We start from the raw sequence: 6,000 nt of genomic DNA, 5'->3' as shown, positions 1-6,000 counted from the left end.
TTACGGCCGCCTGAACCTCCTTCCTCTGCCTGCCGGGGTGGGGATGGCAGCACCGGGGGATGCTCCTGGGTGCTGGGGGGCACGGAGAGGGGTAATCCCTGACCCACATCCCGGCGGCAGACGGGCTCAGATGGAGCCGGTTAATTCGGTAATCACCGGCAGCAGCAGCGGGGATGCGCCGGGTTGGAGGACCCGCCAGCCCCGGGGGGCTGTTCCCTGCACGCCCCCTCGGTCCCATCAGCCCCTCATTAGCGCTGGGTAATTAACGCCCCGGGGGAGGGCGGCATCCCGAGCACACAGAGGGTGGGCGATGGTGGGGGGCGCTGGGGCACACTGGGGGGGCCGGGCTGGATCAGGCCCCGTGTCCGTGTGTCTGTCCCCCCTCCCGTCACCCCGGCGGCAATGGGGGGGTCGCTGTCTCTGCAGGATAATCCCGCAATTGCATTAGTGCTGCTCCGCTTTAATGCAATTAGCCCCTAATTAGCTGCACCCTGGGGCCCTGGCTGGGCTGGGAGGGGGCAGCGCTGCCGGGGGTGTTCCCATATCCCGTTTCTTCCCCACGAATGTCCCCCTGAGCAGGTCCCAGCCCGGTGTGGCAGCCCTGGGCCCTGGGGAGCTGGGCAATACTCCTGTCCTTGCTGGTACCCAGTGCCAGCCTGTGCTGGTGCCCAGTGCCATTCCTGCAATGGGGCGAAATGCAGGTCCCTACTGGTGTCTAATGCCAGCCCATGCTGGTGTCCAGTGCCAGCCTATACTGGTGTCCACACTGGCACTCATTGTCACCCCATGCTTGTGCCCAGCGCCAGCCTCATGCAGATTTCTGATGCCAACCCCTAATGACGGGCAGTTTCTTGCCCATACTGGTGCCTGGCCTGTCCAGTATCAGCCCATGCTGGTGCCCAGTGTCAGCTCAGAGTGGTGGCAGCTCCAGCCCACACTGGTGACCCATACTAGCCCACATTGGTGCCCAGCGCCAGCCCAAACTGGCAACTATTGCCAGTCTATTGCCAGCCCATACTGGTGCCCAGTGCCACCCGTGTGTTAATGTCCAGTGCCAACCCATACTGGTGACCTGTGCTGGCCCACACTGGTGCCCTGTTCCAGCCCATCCCAGTGCCAGTTCCATTCCGTCCCAATGCCCGGTTCCAGCCCATCCCAGTGCCATTTCCTGCCCATCCCAGTGCCCAGTATCAGCCCATCCCAGTGCCTATTTCCAGCCCATCCCAGTGCCATTTCCTGCCCATCCCAGTGCCCAGTATCAGCCCATCCCAGTGCCCGGCTCCAGCCCATCCCGGTGTCCTGTCCCGTCCATCCCGGAGCCCTTCCCGCTGTCCCCGTGTCCCCCTCCCCGCCCGGTGCTCGGCTCAGTGGCGCCGCCTCGTGGAGACCGAGGGGAGGGGAAGATGTCAATAGAAATTTATTGCCTTATAATTTATATAAATGTATAATAATTATCATTATTAGTATAATCATCGTAATTATTACGTTAGCAAATTGTTATAATTCGTATTAAGTATGCATTTTATCCTTACACGTTTTATGCTTACTTTTTATTTTATAGTAATTTATTGTATTTAATATATACATTTTATATATAACACTTTTTAAATATTTCAAATTCAATATATAATATATAATATATAATATATAATATATAATATATAATATATAATATATAATATATAATATACAATATTATATATTATATATTATATATTATATATTATATATTATATATTATATATTATATATTATATATTATATATTATATATTATATTATCTCATATATTATGAAATATATCTCATATATTATCATATATTATATAATTGCATCAAATTTCGTATATCAATAGAATTTCATTACACAATATTTTAGTATTTTATATTATAGAATTTCTATCTGTATATTTACACAGCTTCCATACTTCATATTTACCCTACATTTAATTTCTATTTAATCGCTATTTATAATTTTTACCCTTATATTTTATATTTATTATATACATTTTATTTATATATTTTTATTTGTTTATATATATATACACACTTCCCCATATACACACAGGGTACAGGGACAGCCCTGTCCTTCTGACCAGGCCATACACAGGGTGTTGGCAACCCTTCATTCCAACCAGTTGCCTTAAAAGAAATAAAATAAAATAAAATAAAATAAAATAAAATAAAATAAAATAAAATAAAATAAAATAAAATAAAATACCTTATAAAATTTATGAACAAAAAATGGGAAGCAGTGCTGGAGGAAGCCTGGGCAGCAGCTCCTGGACGAAAAAAACAACCTTGGGAGCTTGGAATTCTCCCTGTCCCCACCTCAAGGACCAACTCCCAGCTCTGTTTTCCCTGCTTTGATTGATTTTCCCCCTTTTCCTGCCCCTTCCCAGCCCTCTCTGTCTGGAAATGTCAGCGGGATCTTGGAGCACCTCTTAACCTTCAGCAGGGCCGGGGCTGCAGGAAAAGCAGGAGGGGGAGATGCTCTCAGTGCTCAAGGAGGAGAGGGAGACAAATCGATTCCTGCTCGATTTAGCCTCAAATATCAAGTTTAAAAATAAACTTCTTGGAAACTTGGTGGTTTGAGGGTTTATTCTAAAGGTTTGGGCTGCCAGCTCACTCCCTGCTCCGTTGTCTCGTCACTGGGACACTTAGAGGATGCTTCACTTCAGAAGATGCTCAAATCAGGGAGGAAAATCTTATTAAATATCTGAAAAATCTTGGGAGCGCCCCCCCCCCCCCCCGGGAGGGCCCTTTGGTGTGTAAGACCCTCACCACAGTGGACATGCCCTAAAAGACCCCCAAACCTTTTCAACCCCTTTGGGATTGTAGGCAGGGAGGATTTTTGGCAAAACCACTTTATCTGCTCACACCTTAGAGCCCAAATTTGTGCTGATTTTTGATGCTTCTTCTCTGAGACAATGAAACCAGACATTGATGCTGTATAGGGAGAAAAATGGGAGAAAAATTTCCTTTGCACATCCTTTATTAAAGATCTGTCTGATTCCCTTTTGCCCCAGGACTGAGGGGTTTGAGGGCAGTGAAAGCTGACAAGATTTCACAGCAGTTTTTTTGGTGCAATCTCACTTCACTCTCAGGCTTGCAGCCACCCCAGCAGAATCAACAGCCTGTACCCAATTGCTTTGAAATTAACTTAAACGAAGCAGATAAAACACTCCAGTAATTTTATTGCAGTTTGGCTCTGTTGATTGTTGAGGAGCACCCGAAAGACGGCTCTTGTTGGAGTGTGTCCAATGTGAGCTCCTCCAGCAGCTGACCACAATGTGCCACCTTCCTTTGGCTCCTCCACCCTCTGGACCACCCAGGACCCCACAAGGATTTTTTTTTTTTTTTTCAGGATTTTTTTCAGCTCTGAATTTTTGCACCATTCCCAGTGTTGCTCCTCTCTGAACATCACAAGCTGCTGGAGTTCGCAGAGAACATTTGGGTGTTGCCTACCTTGGGTCAAAATCCTTGGAAGAAAAACCTATTTGGCCCTAAAGGAGAACTTTTTAAATGCTGGATTTTACTCAAAGATCTCAGCTTAGCTGTGGCTGCAGGTGATTTCTCAGTGGAGGCAGCAGCTGCTCTCACCAAGTCCCTGCTGGATTGTTTTCCACCAGATCCTTGCTCCAGATCCAACTGGCTGCAAAGATGATGAGGAAGTCTCCTGAAAACGCCTTGCAGAGGAGATTGTTCCTGTTGGGGGGATGAATGAAGAAATACCAAAGTTTTGAGTGAAAGGAGAAGAGGATCCTGCAGCTCTGATGGATGGAGTGGCTGCTGCTGGAATTTCCGGATGCTGGAGAGGGATGCAGCAGTGCCTGTGGGCAAACAGCCTGAGCTCAGCCAGGCTAAGCTGCCTGGTTTAACCCAAATCCCAGGAAAACCATGTGGGAACCAAATGTCCATAGCTTTTGGGGAACAGTGGGACCAATAGGAAGGAGGGATTTTGACACTCAGGTTTGCAGTGAGATGGGGTTGGAATTTTGTCCTGAGAGATAGAAGCAAAGATTAAATGAGATGTACAATCCTGGGAGAGGGGAGGAAACCCAGGCAGGTCCCATCTTCTGGAAGGTGATGGTGAATGTTACAAATCCCCTTTAAAATTTTGGCAAGACTCAAATCCTCTCCTTCACTCCTCCTCCTATTTTTAACCATTATTTCAGCACCTTTCTCTCTGAGATTCTTTGTTTTCTCTTATTGGAGCAGTCAGCCAGACTGCCTGATACATTCGTATCCCAGAAACCCATGGAGACCCTTCCCCAAATTCCCTTTGGGACAAACACCCACCCTGTGACCCCAGGCCACCTCACACTGCATTAAACCAGCAGAAGGGGCAGAGGGACCAGGTCTCTTTTTTTATTTTTCCTGTGGACAAAATAATAATAATAATAATAATAATAATAATAATAATAATAATAATAATAATAATTCTAATTGGTACCCGTAGCACAGAAGCAGCAGCCTTGATCATCAGTCTTGTGGCTTAATGAAACACAGCAGCAATTCCCAGTTCTCCCCCAGTGATCCCCAGCAAACAGCTCTGTTTGGTTTCCACGGGAGCAGCCAAGGGCCCCTGGAGATATCTGACATGGAAAGCCTAAGAAAACTCATGAGTCTTTTATAAAATGCACATTTTGGGCTCTAACAAACTGGGCTTGTGGCTGAACAGCTTCAAAGCTTCTGCTCCCAAGATGGGGCACAGATTCCCTGTGGAAGGGTTCACACCATCCTTGTTTTTATCCTTCCCAGGATCTTCCTAAGGTCCAGCTCGAGGTTCTGAGGTGGGGATGGGGAGGATGGTGCTGCTGAGGGAGGGTGAGGAGCTCAGGAAACACCTGAGCCTTACTCATTCCTCAAGGAGCAGAGCAGGCACCCAGAGCCTTGTGCTGGAGTCAGAGGTGGGGAAAGCACTGACCCACGGATGGACAGATGGACAGAAAGGCAAGAGGAGCTGCAGTGTGAGCCCCACATGTTGGTGACCACCCACAAGGGGCTCCTGGAAGTGAAGGAACATTCCCAGCTTTTTGGTTCCTCTTAATTCTGCACGAGGCAGAGAGGAAAAACCTGGGAGGTTTTTCCAAATTTCCAGGAGATGAGGGCACAGCTCCTGCCACACAAGGTTGTTCCCTTCCTCACCCTGGTGACAATGCCACAGCCAGACCCCACCCTGGGCACCCACAGCACGGATCCAACCTTTTCTCCCAACATCCCACCAGGGAATGAGGCAGGACAGGGCTGAGCAGGGAAGGATGGAGAGCCCATCACAACAGGGCTGCTGCAGAGGAGAAAAGGGTCGGTTCAAAGAAAAAATCTCACTGCCAGACCAAAAGGAAAAGGTTTCAGTATATTTTAATAGTAAAATGATTCTTATTTTTTTTTTCAAGCAATGTCCCACCTGGATGAGTCTCAGCAGGAATTTTGCTTCCCGGTCCTGCTGTACCGGGGCAAAGCCTCGCAGGTCGTGGCTGTACCTGTGCAGAAGAGTCCCCAAAAACTCACAGCATGCTGCCACCACCACCAAACGCCTCCCAGGCAACCACCACCACGGCACAGCACCCTGCTCAGGCTCTCAGGAGAAGAGCAGGAGTTAAAAATTAGCTTTTAGTAACAGTCTGGGTAAAGATTTGGAGCAGGCTACGGACCAGAGGAGAGGCCAAGGTTTGATTTAGTAAAAAGGAGCAGAACACCTTAGAGTGACTGAGTGGGCAGGGAGGGGTGAGGTCAGAGCACAGCCCTCGCTGGGGTTGGGTTTGGGAAGGGGAAAACGACGGGGGGACTGTAGGGGAAGCAGCTTCAGACTCAAACTCTGGCTCCAACAGAATGGATTCAGAAAAATATTGCATGAAAAGCCTCAGGGTTTTCGTTCTTTCATAGATGTATATTTACCAGTTTTCACAAAGACTGCAGGAATACGATTATAAACAATAAATTAGGACTTCATGTTGCTATCATTTGGCATAACACAATCAGGCAATTTTTCCTTTTTT

This window comes from Zonotrichia albicollis, chromosome 22, assembly GCF_047830755.1.
Source record: "Zonotrichia albicollis isolate bZonAlb1 chromosome 22, bZonAlb1.hap1, whole genome shotgun sequence".
In the NCBI taxonomy this organism is placed as follows: Eukaryota; Metazoa; Chordata; class Aves; order Passeriformes; family Passerellidae; genus Zonotrichia; species Zonotrichia albicollis.
The sequence above is the reverse complement of the archived record's forward strand: the minus strand, read 5'-3'. Positions refer to the sequence as shown.